This window comes from Phyllostomus hastatus, unplaced genomic scaffold, assembly GCF_019186645.2.
Source record: "Phyllostomus hastatus isolate PE091 unplaced genomic scaffold, TTU_PhHast_1.1 phas_contig_210, whole genome shotgun sequence".
NCBI lineage: Eukaryota > Metazoa > Chordata > Mammalia > Chiroptera > Phyllostomidae > Phyllostomus > Phyllostomus hastatus.
The window spans coordinates 14,049,184-14,065,337 of record NW_025333737.1 but is presented as its reverse complement, the minus strand read 5'-3'; the positions used below and the strand labels follow the sequence as shown (position 1 = coordinate 14,065,337).

General features: G+C 48.2%; 1 protein-coding gene across 6 annotated transcripts in view; it reads right to left on the bottom strand.

The window, feature by feature from the left end:
• The window catches only part of TEX2 (testis expressed 2), a 94,785-nt gene extending 87,509 nt beyond the window's left edge, over positions 1-7,276 (bottom strand). For 2 of the 6 annotated variants that reach the window (XM_045836056.1, XM_045836061.1), the window contains exon 1: positions 7,128-7,276. The gene's annotated coding sequence lies outside the window, so the exon portion shown is untranslated. Of the gene's footprint in view, positions 1-5,495; positions 5,629-7,127 lie in introns of all 6 variants that reach the window. The other 4 variants (XM_045836058.1, XM_045836059.1, XM_045836057.1 and 1 more) reach the window with 4 other exon arrangements.
• Between the last annotated feature and the right edge of the window lie 8,878 nt (positions 7,277-16,154).

Below are 16,154 nucleotides of genomic sequence, written 5' to 3'. Positions count from 1 at the left end.
CCACATCTCCCATATGATTTTATATTCCAAAAATACATTTATACTGTGAGGAAAAAAATCCACCAACAATGCTTCGAATGTGGAACTATCTTGGAACAAAATTATCAAAATGTTGATAATTACTGAAACTGAGTAATCAATACATAGGGTTCATTATATTATTCTTTACTTTTGTGAATTTAAAAAATGTTTCCCAAATAAAAGTTTCTTTTTATAAAAGAACAAATGCAATTATATATAAATTCAACCAGTTCTAATAAATATGCTACAGGATAATTATAAACTTGGATAAAGCTAGGTTCACAGTATTTTACTGAACATCCAAGCCAAGCCAAAGAACCAAAGCCAGTGATTCATTTTATGATGTTCTCCTCCTGTGTGACCCCAAGGTGTGGCTGCTCCTCCAGGTGACAAGCACCACATCAAATTACACTGGAGACAGGGTTCATGTGGGTACTGCATAGAGCAGCTCTGAGTCACCCTGTTTGATCACCTGGTAATAAGGCCACTGGCCTCTGCCGCCTCTTATCAGGAAAAAAGGCTAAGAATCTACCTTCCATATCCAAACACTAAAACAGACAATTGCAGGGAGGAGCAGAGGAACAACTGCTTCCAGTCCACCCATGCTTCAGTTGGGCGTCGTATCCACTGCACAGGTTCCTACAGGAAGAGCCGAGACTCCATAGTAAGTGCACCCCAGACCGTCCAATGCCAAGGCTACCTTAGAACGCCCCCAGCAGACATGCATATTAGCCATTAGTCTTACCCTCAGCCCTTACACATGAAATGATAAAAGTGTTGGTCAAGACAGAAACTCATCCATTCTATGTCAAGTTCCCCATTGCCTGGGAGTGAGCAAACCCTTACCCACAGCCTTTCCTGTACATGCCAGGCACTGCTCTCGGGCCCTTCCAGACACTAGTTCACTCAGTCCTCACAGTCACTCAGAGGTGGGAAACAGAGGCACCAAGAGGTTAAGGAATGCCCAAGGCCCCTCACGCATCTGGCTCCTGACCCCCAGCTTTTCACCTCTACCTCACCTGCTCTTCCTGTAACAGGTCTGCCCACCTTTCCCATCTGCTTCCCCCCCTTTGTCCCTCCTCATTGCAGCCATATTTTCCCCATGTCACTCCCTCTCTAGAAATGTTCTTCTCCACACTCCCAGTTGGCGGTTCCTTTCCTTTATTCTTTCTCAGTGCCCTGTTCTTTTTCTTCAGAAGAAGGAGATTTCAAACAGATCACAACTTAACATATACGACACATATGTCTGTTGATTCGTCTGTTGTCTAGACTAGATAATGCGCCACGTGCTGGCAGGAGCACATCTGTTTTGCTCCGCACTGGATTTCCAAAGCCAAACACAATGCTTGGCTCCAGAAGACACTTAAATTTGTGTTGAAAGATTAATAATCATTCTTCAGTCAGTACTTTCAGTGAAAAGATTTTTAAATTTCCTATTTCAAGCACCAATGATAAATATAACCAGCTTTAGGAACACTGCCTAAAAGATAGCATTATCCATAATAAAGGACTCAGAATTGAATAAGAGAACAGGCCAGCTTATGTCAGCTTTCAGTAACAAAGGAGATTGCGACTCTGTATTGTGACTCTGAAAGGTTACTTGCAGGAGCAATCCAAGGGGTGGATTTAAATCTTAAATCCTAAATAAGCTTATGGCTGAAGAGAGCTCCTCCTGCCCTATGCTGTTCTCAACTGTTAGGATAAACTGGGAGGCACTCACTTTGTTACTTCCAATCATCTTCTTGGAGGGAGTCCTTAGAACCGACATCCAGGCAAATCCAATAGGCAAAGGGTATCTGGTTGTTTCAAAGCCCATGCGTTTTCCCATCCCACCACCAGTTTCAATACACAAATGTTAAGATTCTCCGCAAAACAGTCCCACTTATGCTCACAGTGACCTGGCCTATGGCTTTTGTTCACTAAAGAAAAACTTTCAGCTCTGGCTGGTGTGGCTCAGTGGACTGAGCACCAGCCCGCGAACTGAAGTGTCACCAGTTCAATTCCCTGTTGGGGCACATGCCTGGGTTGCAGGCCACGTCCCCAGTTGGGGACCTCTGAGAGCCAACCAATCGATGTTTCTCTCACACACTGATGTTTCTCTCCTTCTCTCTCTCCCTCCCTTCCTCTCTCTCTTAAAATAAATTTAAATTTAAATTTAAAAAAACTTTCAAGGATGCAAGTCTTCTGCAATTCCCATAAGGGTTATTCATTAGGCTTAACAGCAGATCTCAATGAGAACTCAGAATTTAAACAGGTGTCAGTGTATAATAAAAGGGTAGGAATGTGTGACCTCAAAGCAGGGAGAATCTTACTTTTTAAATCGGGAAAACTTCCAGGGTGCATGGCTTGAGAGGATTCCAAGACGAGGCAGGGTCTGCCTGAAACAACCATACAGCTCATACTGGGGAGCAACACAGACAAGCCTGAGGTGCAAATAGTTCACCCGCAAGCCCTTGTCCTTGCTCTGTGATCTTGGACAAGTTACTTCTCTGAATCTGCTTCCTCGTCTTAAAATACAATTGATAATAGTATCTACTACTCACAGGGGGATGTGAGGTTTCAAAGTAGAAGCAGTGCCCAGCACATAGCAACTCTCCATAAACGGCAGTTAACTCATATTGTTACCACCTGCCTACTGTTTGTTTGTTGTTTTGTTTTTGTTTTGTTTTGCTTTACAAAGCATTATCACAAACATCCAACTGAGACTTTGGGAGTACTGAAAGATTTCCTTTCACCCATTTAACTTCTCATATCCTTAGATTCATAAGCTCACATAAAATCTATGACACTGTGTTGGAGAGGCGGGTGGGGAAGACTAAGAAATCTGGTCCTCAGTTTGGAAAAGAGACTCTGGAGACCCCGAGTGGTGAAACGATGTGCCCAAGAACACACATAACAACAGGAGAAAACCCCAGGATAGAGAGGGCAGCAGGTGAAACCCCTCAGCATCTCTTGGTGCCAGCTCCAGTGCTTTCTCTGCCTCACCCAAGGCCAGTCGAGGGCTTTGGTACTTTCATGACCTCCTAGCATCCTTCTGACTAATGTCTCATGGATGTTTCACACAATTCAACTAAGCAGTTTAGGAAGGGGTAACACAGAATCTTGTACATAACCCTGAGGTGCTTTAAAATTCACATGTAAGAGTATTCACATCAGTGTAGGTTTCCAATCTTCTTACAATGATATTTATTTTTAACTTGGGATTTAAAGTTGACAAAGACCTTAACAAACAGGCAAGACAGAGGGAGCTGTTTGTCCATGGCTCGTTAGCTCCTGAAGTTAATGCTTCTCACGGGTACAAGAGTCAGCCAAAGGACAGAGCTCCAAGCAAATTGGAAAAACGTTCTTCTGACCCACAGATCATGGATCACTGCTTGGGCTCTGAGTGGCAAATCTTATGAGATTCTCCCCAGAGCCACCTTCCTCTTAACCGTCTGTTCTGTCATTCCACAGCATCAACTGTTATTCTGTGCTCCTTACGTGCCCGGCACATGAGTGACTTCATGAAATCCCCACAACTACCTAGAAAGAAATAGATGTACTACCGTAGCTCATCTGACAACTACAACTGTGAGATCCCATAGATTATAGGACCCCTTTTTTTCCCCAGAAATTAAGAAGAGACAAATTGTACTGTCTTAGCATTGTTGAAATGTGAATACTGTCCCATTTTACACATAAAGAAACTGATGCAGAGAGAGAAAATAATTTGCCCAAGGTCACCATGCTGGTAAGTGAAAGCATTTGGATACAGGCCTGATAAGTCTGATCACCCTTTTCACAGCAGTACACTCCAATCTCCACATGGCCACAGGAACTACCCATAAATGCACTGGGTAGAGAGGCAGGACATGGGGTTCTCATTCCTGCTCTACCACAAGCACACTGACTGCAACAATTCTCCAAGCACTTCTGAACCTGACCTTTCACATGCCCAAAGAAGACACTGTGCCAGACTATCTCGAATAAACTGCCATTCCTCTTCTGGGAAAACAAGCCTGTTCTAACATAAAACGCACATTTGGAATCATCAAGTCCCAAACTGAAATTCTTCCTCCGCCATCTAACCAGTTGGGCAAGTTACACTTGGGCAAGTTAATGAACTGCTCTGAGCCTCAGTTTCCTCTTCTATAAAATGGGGCCAGTTCCACTGGAGGGATGCTTGAGGGCTGGACAGGAGAAAGGTCCAGCAGAAGTAGGGCTTGCTTGAGTGTGGTTGGTAGGGCACGTGAATGTCTCACACAAGATGGACAGCAATTTGAACATTTCACCTAAAATGGCATATGGTGTGCTTGAGTGTAATATTGTTATGTTACAGCATTACATGCTTGTCATTTTGAATTAAAAAAAAGGGGGCGTTATTTGTGCTGGACAGTGTGTGTGTGTGTGTGTGTGTGTGTGTGTAATGAAAGTAAGTACCTAGCAAAGCTGTACTTCAACAAATGCTCTCTTTTCTAAACTAGCCACCTTCTGGCCCTGGACAGGTGGCTCAACTGGTTTCAGTGTTGACCCAATAAGTCAAGGTTGCAGGTTCAATCCCAGGTCAGAGCACATACAAGAAACCACCAATGAATGCATCAATAAGTGGAAGAGCAAATCAATGTTTCTTTCTTTCTCTCTCCCCCTCCCTCCCTCCTTCTCTCATTCTCCCTCTTCTTCTCTACATAATAAGTAAGTAAATAAATAAATGAAAATTACACAAACTAGCCACCTTCTGCTTCTGCTTTGGGACAGAATCAAAGAACAAATATTCCCTGTGACTTCAACAATTCCCAAGGAGGACCCTCAGGAGAGAAGGAGGATTAGACAGAAGAAAGTAGACCCTGAGGGATAGTTTTTTGATCCATTCATTTACTGATGGGCACTTAGGTTGCTTCCAGCTCTTGGCTATTGTAAATTGTGCTGCTACTCTGTTTTGTTCATATCTTAAGCAATAATCTATGCATTTCTCTTGTTTCTTTGGTTAAAGCCTCAGGAAAGTCTCAAAGCCTCAGAAAGCCCTCAGAAGATGACAGCTTTTGACTTGGAGGGTAGGTGAATCATATGGTAGAAACAAACTCTCAACTCATTTTTTTCCCCTTTCCCTCCATCAAACCCACAATGCCTTGCAATTTCTGGCACATACCTGACTCTCGATAATAATTAGTTGAATATTTTTGACTACAAGGAATTTCTTTTTGACCCAAACTCCAAAACATCCTATATATTTATTCTACCTAAAAGCCTAGTCTTGCCTGCTTCTCCCCCGAAACATAACCACTAAACATAACCACAGTCTAAAACATAACCACTAATAAACAATCCAAGTGGTGCACACTGTGTCTCCAATCCTCTCAATGGCCTTCTACTTGCTCTTCAAACCTCAGTGAGGCCCAGCACACTCCACCCAACCAAACTCTTGAACTCTCCCTCCCTTTCATCTGTCCCAGGCCTTGGGTTACTTGTCAGCTGTCTCATTGCCACCACCTTCCAACCTGAGTCAGTTGGTTAATCTTCTTCCTCTCAGACACAGCACCTTTTCCTGGACACAAATGTTCAGGCAAGTTGAGTTCACTCTGAGCCCCTCCAAAGCCCTGCTCCAGCCTCCACTGACACTCCCAGAGGTCCCTGTGAAAGAAAGAATTATATGGCAAAAATCCCACTCCATCGCCATCACCTCAGGAAGCTTGCTTGCTTTCCGTAAGCTTGGACCAACTACTGACTTTCGGAAGAATGTGAAAGTCATTAGTTTGAGGGCTGGGTAAGAGCTAATAGAAAAGGCAGTTCCACTCTTCTAACATTTCCTATGAGATAGGCTTCACTGTGTCTCGGGGCTCTGAAGCCACACACGTAGATTCCTCAGACACTCCCTAACCCAGAGCTCAAGGGTCATTTGTTTGCCTCTCCGTTTTCCCTTACTGGTTTCCACACAAAAGTCACTCGTTGTTTACCTTCCAATTTACATCTGGCTCCTGAGAGGACTCCTGGATGAAAATCATTAAAACATGCAAGAGGCTGGTACCTTCCGATTCTTGTGGTGAGCAGCCCATGGTGTCAAAGCCTGAGACTTCAAACCATAAATATGGCACCACCCCTGCCTTCATGGTGCCCACGCTGTTCCTCCCTGTGCAATGTCTATAAAATGTAGTCACAAAGTACTTCATAGCTTTGGGAAAAAGAGCAAGGGTGGAAAAAGACTTTGCCTTTACATTTGATGCCCTGTACCCATAACCTGTAACAATCGATGAAGTAACCATCAACCCACCGAGGGGCTAAGTTTTCCAAAAACCTTTTCCAAAAGGGGAAATTCCCCTCCACCAACTCCCACGTTAGCCGCGTTTTCTGGGCAGTGTGCACGGTGCAACTTAAGTCTACTGTTCATTCCTTCTCCCGCTCCCACCGCTTCCTGCGTGTGCTCACCCGTAACCACAGCCTCCACCGTCACACCCGCGCTCTGGGGCAGGACACCTGGCGTTAGGCCTCGGCCCAATGTCACTTGTTAACCTTCCGATTCCCGTCTTTCGGCACACCGCCGTCTCATGTCTAAGGCATGCAAACTACCCCACGGCCACCCGTGATTTCCAGGAGTTGGAGAAAAACAACCCGAGGCGCCAAAAGCCTCCGACAGATCCGTGTAAAAGTAACTGCGGTTCTCGACTTCCAAACATTTCGCGACGTTGGACAAGGGGGGCGGCAGGAACCCGGGGCCCCATTCATAAAATTACAAGCTGTTTCCCTAGTTTCCGTGCAGACGGTTCTCCGCGGCCCTGGAGAGCCCGGAGCTCAGAACCGGGAGCCTGAGGACTGCAGGCTAGGAGGACTGGACAGCGAGCACCTCTGGCCAGGGTCAAGCCCAAACCACCCCACACCGCCCCAAAAGAAGGAAGGGTCCGCGGGAGCGAGGGGAATCGTGAGTGGGCGTCCGCGTCAATCCCGGAGCCGTGACAGCAGGGCGGGGCCTTGGGCTCTCCCCAAACATCCCCAACCCGCCCCCCCCTTATGCCCCGCAGCGCCAACGGCCGCTGTCTCCAGAGCGCACCCTGGACCCTAAGGGGTCGGACCACTACCAGTCCTGGCCTTCTCCACCGGCGCTCCCTCCACAGCCCGCCCGGCCCTGGCACGCTCACCCCGATCCGCTGGCTGCCTCATTGTACTGCGCCGGCCTCCATACTCCGCGGCCACCGTGGCTCCGGCTCAGGATCTGGCCGCCGTCCCGCCTTCTGCCCTATCCCGGGCACGGGCCGCCCCGCCCCGCCGGCGGACCGCCCCGCGCCCGCGGCAGCCACAGAGCGGTGGGGGCGGAGCAGGCTGCACGCCAGGCCCTGCCAATCCAGCCCCTACCTGCGCAGCGAGGAGCCGCCGCGGAAATGGGCGCGCGATTGGTCGGGTCTGTTAAAGGAGCCGCGGCCCGCAGAGCTGGGGGAGAGGGATGGATGCAGGGTTCCTTGGAGGGACCCAGGTGGAAGGAGTCAGAGCTGCTCTTATCTGCCAACAAGGCTGCACCGCCTTACCCAGCTCTTTGCACTTATTAATTTCCGTGTCCTGCAGCCTAGCAACAAGTGGAGACAGAACCAGATCCTGCCAGAGGAAGAACTGAGGCGCCGAGAACCAGGGGTCACCCCCTGGGCAAATTCACTCAATTTTAGGTTTTAGGAGGCCGTCAGACACCTCTATCCCCGTCAAATCCCAGACATTGGCTTTAAAAGGAACATTCTCAGCCTCACTCTGGAAAATTTTAACAATTCTGTCTGTGCAATGGGACTGAGGACATGCGCATTTTTCAACACCCCTCCCCTAAGGTGATTCTGATGTATGTGGTGCAAAAGCCACACGGGTGCGTATTTCAAGTCCATCATAGTAACGAAATTCAAATTCGACTGCCAGAAATAAAGCTAAACTCTTTTTTATTCTCAAAATGACTAATATGGTTGAGAGACTTGCTTAGTTGGGCTGGAGGTCAACGACTGAGAAATTCAGAACAGTGCCCTGAGTGGGTCACAGTAAGAATTGAATCTGAAAGCCTAGGATGAAGCAACAAGCCAGTCTTGTTCTCTGACTCGTGAAACAATGCTTAAATATCTTGGTGGCAAACACACCCTTCCTCACTGCCATCACCAGGCCCAGTCATAATCCCAGGAGGGTGCCTTGCCCTCTGGAGCTTCATTCCAATGCCGTCAAGCTCTGCCCACCCTGCCAGCCACATTCCTCTCCCCATCCTTGTGTTCCAGACACACATCTGGCCCAGAAGTCACTGACCTCAATTTCAAGGTCAGTCCCCTTCCACCCAGCCCCTTCTACAAGGGATGAATGACTCCATGCAACAACCCTTTTTTTTTTTTTTTTTTTTTTTGCTGTGATATCTGGTGAGTCCTGTGTTTGCAGGGGCAGCTCTGCACACACTGATCAGCCTTGTCAGGACGTTGTGACAGGATCACCAATCCTTGCCAAACCTTGGCCTTTCCCAAAGGAAAAGGAACTCTTGCCTCAGCAAGAGAGGGCTCCAGTCTTGGATATCCGGAAATATGCATCAAGGGCAATTATCAGTGGAGAAAGAGCCCAAGGCTCTGCTCAGCCACATCTTAAAATCCCTACCTCAAGAGAAGGGGTAGGCACGGGCCCTGAGGCTATACCACTGCAAGGGTCTTCTGATGGCGGTGTGCTCAGAGTGCCCACCCACGTCCTTGCCCATGCCAAGCCCTACGTAATTATTAGATTAATTAAAACACTATGAACCTCACCTCAAACTGGAGGCCAATAAGATCCAATAATGAACACTTAGAAAGAGACCTTCTTCTTGAAAAATGAGGAATTTGAATGTTTTGAAAAATAAATGAATGTATAACATAACATTAACACTGTCTGCCCATTAAGAGGTTATAATGCCCAGATACTATGTCAAGGCCTCTGTATACATTAATTCACTGAAACCCTACAATATCCCTGTGTGGTAGGTATGGCTGTTATTTTTCTCCACTTGATGGATGCAGAAGCCAAAGCTCACATAGGACAGTGATGTGTCCAAGATCACAGACCAGCTGAGAGCCAGCGTTCATGACCATAAGGACCAGGCTTCTCCTGACTGCTCTGCTCCAGCACCTGTTACAAGGCCCTTTCTTGCTGCCAGAAACAGGACGGATAACTTTCAAAAGGGAAAAGAAGCAAATGTCACTAATCTTCATCAATGGGCAGTGTAATATGGGAGCACTGCCTTGAAGTCAATGTTCCATTGCTATAACTTACCACTGAACTTACAAATGAAAAGAGTGATTTTACAATTTGGCACCTGTGACTTATTACAGTGACCTATGACAAAGGTCAGGGGGTTGTGATGCTATTCAGATATTGAACAAGATTTCTTACTTTGTGCCCCAAATAGCTGCTCTATATGTACGGCATGTACAAAGTGAACTAAACTTTTCCACCTACGGTAGAGGTAGAAGTCATAGAAATTCAAGCCCATGTTATTACTCTGCCATTTGCTCCCCCTTACTCCCCCCATCACCCCAGTCTCTCTCACACCCCAGGCTTCAGCTTAAATCAACAGAGGTTCTGGTATACTTGCATTATTCCAAATTATGACATTTCAAGGTAATCCCTATTTTCTCATGGAACTCTAAACCAAAAAATGCTCTAAGATTTTTAATTTAGTTTTTTGACACTGCACTGCACTTTCAAAGGGAGAAATGGTTACAAAGTATGCAAAAAAAAAGTTGGTCCACCTGTACACCTAAAAAATGTTAGGACTCCATTGTGCCACAAGCTGTACCATCAATGAATGAGCAGTCACTGAGAACTGAGTAAGTACCAAGCAGTGTGGTAATCACAGGGAATGGAGATGAAGGTACTTGTTTAAAAAAAGTGTAAATGTGGTGAACTTCAGGCATTAGATCTAGTAGAGAAAGACCAACAAATTGATAGCCCAGCATAGGCTCCCACAAAAGTAAGCCCAGGTGCTATGGGGCATAGAATGGGCACTTATGACCTCTGGAAAACCCCACTAATGTTTAGAGGTTGCCAGAAACCAGAAAGGTGGTTAAAACAAAACAAAACAAAAACAAACAAGAATGTTGTCACCAAAGGAGAATAGATTAGAGAAGGAGGGAGTGGTCAATAGTGACATATGTCTCAGAAGGGTCAAGTTAGAAGAGGTCTGAACAGTACACCTTGGGATTTGGAAATGAGAAGGTTATTTGGGTCATGGGCCAAAGCGGTATAGGTAGGGATGGAAATGTAGAGGCTCCCTAGGAGGAGAGCTAAGACAAGAGAGTGAAGAGGCTGGCTGGGAGAGGACAGGGGACAGGGGAGTCGCCAGAGGCAAGAAGAGGGTCTGCTCCTATACCAAGAGGAGGTGGATGCAGATAAGAATGGGTGTGGGTGTGGATTCATTCATAGGTCAAAGATAGGAAGTTGAGGAAATTCCTGCCTATTGACATCTACTTTTTAGCTCTAAAGTGAGAAGCAAAGTCATCTCTTGAGAGTGGGTGAGAGGTGATAACAGCAGCTTTGAGGGAAACAGTGAAGAACTGGAAAAGCCACTGAGAAAAATGAGAGAGGGAGCTGCCAGGTTGAGAGGGAGAATTCTAGGCAGCCCTGAGGGCCCCAGGACCACAGAGTTGGATGCATGGTTGTCTGGGGCTCTGCAGCTGGGCCCAGGAGTGGAGGATCCAGACTCAGGTACTTACAAGGCCAGGAACTGGAGAAACACAAAACAATTTGGTGTCCTGCCAACTGCAGGAGGGCTGTTCATGGGTTCTATGTTGGATGGAGATGCAAGGAAATCCCAGGAGGAGGAGATGAATGGGAGGTAACATGTGGGGGCAGGAGAGAAGATCCAGATTTTGAATTCATTCGGAGTGGGACAGGGAAGGCGAGGTTTTCACAGAACAACAATTGTGAGTGATGACAAGGTCAGGTGTGACCACGGAACTGGAGTTCCTAAAGACACTCAACTCCCGGGTTTTCCCCTCCCCCAACTCCTCAGGGAGAATAAGCAGAGATGGTGCAGCCTCCAGCCCTTTCTGTTCATTCTGCATGGCTGCAGGGCACTCTCTGGGATGATGCAGTGGGGAGAGCATCATTCTCGGCAGCCTTTCCCTTCTAAAATAAAACCCTGTTAATAATGGGAAGGACTGCCACTGTCATTGAGAGGTGAGATATTCTCGTCCCCACCAGAACACCTCACCCCTTAAGTAGTGGGAAGGGGTGGGAAGGGCTACTTGAGGGACATCCTGAGGGTTTTTATAGAAGGACATCTCTCAGTGGGTTGCGACTCCTGTGAATAATTCCCGGCCATCACGGAGCAGCAGAGTGCTGCCGATTGTTTACTTTGCTAGTTAAAACGTGAGACTCGAGGTTATTAAATATACATGTCTCATAGCTCTGTCATTCTGAGGGCCGTTTGGGGACTGGTGGCTTCTCACTGATGCGGAGCAGAGCCAGAGTGGGATTTCTAGGCTGGAAGACTGACAGTTTCCTCCCTGCCTACACTGCGCCTTGCCTCTCGCAGGCCCTCCTGATGCTCCGTGAGGAGAACACCACAGGGCAGTTGCTTCCTCACTTCCCCTGTAACTTGACATCCCCTGCCATCCTCGCTGCCTTGCTTCCAGCCACCAGGCCTTCTGCTCCACTCCAGCATGAGAAAGTCAATCTCCAGCTTGCCTGGAATCACCCTGAGGCACAATACTAACTCCAGGATGGAGGGTCAGCTGTGTGGCCACCAGGTGCTGGTCCCAGCCCGGGGTCTCTCATCATCACCAGAAACACTGACCCTTAAGCAAAAGGAGTGGGAGGGCTCAGCTAGCCACTTAACGACATACTCATTCACCTAAACACAGGGGGAAGCTGTTTGTTTCTTTTAAATCTTGCAAGGGGGACGTATACACCCTTACACAGAGTAGCTGGAAGTCAGTGGGCGATGTCAGCCCTGAACCAGGTTGTGACGCAGAACTGTGCATGGACATGGTGGATTGCCAGCCTTCGCCGTTTCCATGTAGTTACTGCACCCAGCACCCATGTGGTTCAGAAGACAAAGATGCTCTATATTTGGGTGGGAGCTTAGACAAAGAAAATATTTGACTTTGTTTTGGCCAGAATTCCCCAGAAACCAGAACTTGAGACAAAAGCTGACATATGAATATGTTGGCGGGAGGGGTGGGGGCGGTGTGGGGGGGCGGGGTTGTGAGCCCTGGGTGTGAACTTGAGGATCAGGGACCAAAGCAAGGATGGGGCAGAGCTGTAGGGTTCATCAGCCTGACACTGAACGGGCGTTGACGAAGATGCCCTGGGTGGGGGCTGAGAGGGCCAGCTTCCAGCCCGAGATAAGACACTGTCAGACCACACCTGCTGGGAGCTGGAAGGAGCACTCACAGAACCGGCCCCTGCAGCAGTGGCTGGAAGTGCTGCATAAGGGGTGTCTGATACAAAGTCCATTTTCAAAAAGCAGAACCTTGCACCGTCCTCCCCAAACTGCTATCTTAAATTAGGATGGAGGGATGTAAGATTTCAAATGTCTTCTAATGTTATTATAATGTTCTTCTTAGGGAAGCAGCATTAGGTTAGTGGCTTTGGGGTCATTTGGACCTGGGCTCAGGTTTTGCCTCTGTCACTTCTGAGCCATGTGATCTTGGAGATGATACTGAACCTCCTTGAGCCTCTGTTTCCTCGTCTGTATAGTGGAGATATTCACATCATATGTTCTTATAAACACAGTGTATGTAAAAACGTTTAATATAGCATCTTTACATGATAGGTGCTCAATTAATGGAGGTTGTTGTTTTTCACTCTAGGGGAAACTACTGGCCATAGAGTATAATGCATTCAGGAAGACAACGGGGTCGTTTTCACTTCCAAAACCAGAAGTGAAAGAAGTTACTGTGTGGCTGCAGAAAAACAAAAAAGACTTCCAATATTTCAAATAATTGAACAGCTTTTATCTACAGTGATTACATTTCTTAGAGTTGCCAGGAAAACATTGATTTCAAATATTCTCTCTTGTCCTGGTACATAAACTCATTTGAGAGGCAGTCACCTTGATCTTGGACCAGAAAGCAGCGTTGGAGGTCTATCCCACCCAGAAGGGAAACTTCAGCCCTCTAGTTTCCTGTGCTCTGCCCACGCCTGGAGCGTGGGAAACAGCTTTTCTTTCCCAGGAGGTTCTACCTCCCAGCCTCAGCAGAGGGGTGCAGCTTTGTTTGCACAGGTGAGCTAATCCACAACAGGTGACTTTCAGAAGAACCCAAAACTTGGAGCACAGTGAATATCACACAGCAGAGGAGGAGCCAAAACCCACCGACAGCGGCCTCCTGCCCAGCTGCTCCGGCTGCCCCGTCTCCCCTCCAGGACCCCAGCTCCCCTCTCTCCTGCTCGCCCCCGCCCCCGCTGCAATCCACCGCAGCAGGAAATGGTCTAGGTTGTTCTACTCTGAAAGTGATAGCAGCTCAATTTAGAGTATTAAAAAAACACAGAAACCTAGAAGAAGGAAGAAAAAACTCACTTGTTTTCTTACCACCTGTTAACAATTGTCACCATTTTGTTTACATTTCCTTCTGTTCTTTTTAAAGACGTGATTTGCTTCACATGCCTGTTCTACACTGCATACAGTTGTGTGCCCCCTCGTGAGAACCCAGCCCTGGAACACAGGGAGCAGCAGCGCTGCGCAGGGTGAGGGAAAGAAGGACTTGGCTTAGGATCCAAAGGGCCTGAGTATTTGTCTCAGCTCTGCCGTCACTCACTGCATGATATGGGCATATTGGCCTTTCCGGAGCCTGGTCTGCATGATGAAGACGACAGACACACCCATTCCCTGCCAAGCTTTCCCGCATGCTCCTCCAGACTGGAAGCTCTGTGAGCACAAAGCCCCTCTGATCGGCCCTCCGCTGCGTCGCTGGAGGCTCTGGTGGATTAAAGATGGCCACAGAATCTCGGCCCTTCCTCCCATCCAGGGATAGAGTTTATTTCTCCATGCCTTGGACATCTGTGCTGGCCTTGTGTGGCAGCCCGCCTCCAAGATGGTCCCAGGGATCCTCCCTTCCTGGTCTTTCGTGTCCTCTCACAGTCACTTTTATGGTGAATCAGGGATTGGTCTGTGCGACAAAAGAGTATGGCAGAGGTGGCCACGTCTGATGTCATGAAGGGCATTGAGGTTTCTGCCTGGGCCTCGTGGATCCCTCAGTCCGGGGGAAGCCAGCCACCATGTCACGAGGACACTCGAGCAGCCTGGGGATTGGCCTGTGCACAGAAAATCCGAGTCTCCCCGCCAACAGCAAGCACTGCTTTGCCAACTATATGAGTGAGCCACCTTGGAAATGGAGCCTCCAGGCCCAGTCGGGCCTGCAGATGAGCACAGCTTTGGCTGACCTCGGACTGCATCTCATGAGGTATTCCAGGACAGAGCCACCCAGCAAAACTGCCCCAGAATTCCTGGCTAATCACAGAAACCGAGAGATGAATATTTATCATCATTTACACCACTAAGTTTGGGGATTATCTGTTATGCAGCAGTGGTAACTAATACACTCTATGACTGGTTTTGACCAATAAAATGCAACATTCTGGGGCTTCTAAGCCTTAAGAGGACTGATACCTTCCACTTCCTGGCTGTTAGAAATCAGTCACCTTGCTTTGAGAAGCCCAAGACATGTGGAGGAGCCATAGAGAGGAGAACCCCAGCGTGCCGGTGCGGTGGCCAGCTGGTCTCCAGCCAGCGGTCCACATCAACCGCCACCTCCTGAGTGAGCACCTGGGAGGTTCCGGCTGAGTCCTGCCCCAGATGACCACAGCCTCAGTCATCACCATGTGGTGCGAAACACCCCCACAGCTGAGCTCAGTCAACCCACAGAGGTGTGAACTGGAGCAAAAGAACTATTGTTCTAGGCCTCTGAGTTTGGGGGTGATGTGTTGTGCAGCAATATTTAACCAAAACAATGGCCCAGCACCTGGCACATAGTCAGCTCTTAAAAAAATATCTGGCGAATAAGTGGGTGACCTTTGCTGGACGTCCGTTTTCTCTCCTATAAAGTCACAGAGGTCACGCCATTCCATACTTACATCCACGAGCCTCCATCTGTGCTGTTCTATGGCTGCTTTCGTGGCTGCCTGCCACATGGCCGCCCTTCTGTAGGACGACTGTGTCTGCGGCCTCTCTGTTCCTCACCCCGTGCCAGTTCCCTCTTCTCTCTTTCTGTGGCATGCCCACGCTCCGGGCACCTGTTCCCCACCAAGCGCTGGTGTTTCAATCATGTGGCCGCGTAACTTGGCAAGGGGAGATGAGCAGAGGCCCTTCACCCCCCAGGCAGCGCCCGCTCAGCTTAGCCGGAGGAACTGGGACCCTCCCCACAGGTCCCTGGGACACAGGGGCAAAGAGCAGAACAAACACGGACTACGTTCCCCATCTGCCCTTCTCAGGGCTGAGTCCCACGGTTGTCTATTGGCTAGAAAGTGACTGGCCTCTGTCACTGTGTCCAGGGACCCGGTCAAGTTTCCCGAAGCAGAGGTAATGTCTGCTTCTGTGGACTGATGCTCACCCTCTGGTTTATAGGTTCCCTTGTTCGCGGCAGAGGTGCTATTTTATTAGCGTGGACATTTGGGATGGTAGATCTCTATCACTCCCATAAAATTTTTTTCAAAGGGCTGTAGAAGGCAAGTAGCCAGCCTGAGGTCACAAAGCAGACCCCTCCTACTGGTGGGATTAGAATTACATCCCTCCTTTTCCAACCACTCACCCCCACTCTCCTACACCCACCTGTCACTCATGTTACTCTGAGACACCATGGTGTGACCCATTTAAGGGATTATTCAGAAGAGCCATGGGCCCTTCCTGACTATTAGTCATCCCCACATCACTGTCATCATTGTTGTAATTAGTGAGGCCTCACTCATTGAGCTATGAAGGTCTTCCCCACATTTTAGAAAGTCACCCAGTTTCCGGAGGCTACAGTTGCGGGGTGGACACCATGAAGTTTTTCATCTGCACAGCCAGAACATACAGATGGAACACCCCCTGTCTTCCAGGGGCCCTGCAAGGCGACAGAGGCACAGCAGTGAACAAATCCCCAGTCCTGCCTGCGAGGAGCTTGCAGTCTAGTGCCTAAACTTTTCCTCCTCTTTGTGTGAATTAGGATCGTGAACCTCACGTGCCTGGGCTCAGCTCATGGTGT